Consider the following 261-nt stretch of genomic DNA (forward strand, 5'->3'; position numbering starts at 1 on the left):
TGTTGTTGTTGTTGTTTATAATTTGTACAATTAACCTCCCTGTGGTTCGACCCCGGTCTTGCCGGGTTATTTATTACTTCGACACTCCTGTACTTAGGAGAAGATATCAATTTTTTAGTCATGTCAGGTTTTCAACGTCGTTGCCGGGGAGGTAAGTTGTACAAATTATAGTATTTATTTTATTTTCTCTTTTCACTTTTCTTGTATATAACTTTGTTTTATGAAATGTCTCTATTAACAAACCCATGCTTTAAACTGTTT

This window comes from Populus euphratica, unplaced genomic scaffold, assembly GCF_000495115.2.
Source record: "Populus euphratica unplaced genomic scaffold, PopEup_1.0 scaffold3488.1, whole genome shotgun sequence".
Taxonomy (NCBI): Eukaryota; Viridiplantae; Streptophyta; class Magnoliopsida; order Malpighiales; family Salicaceae; genus Populus; species Populus euphratica.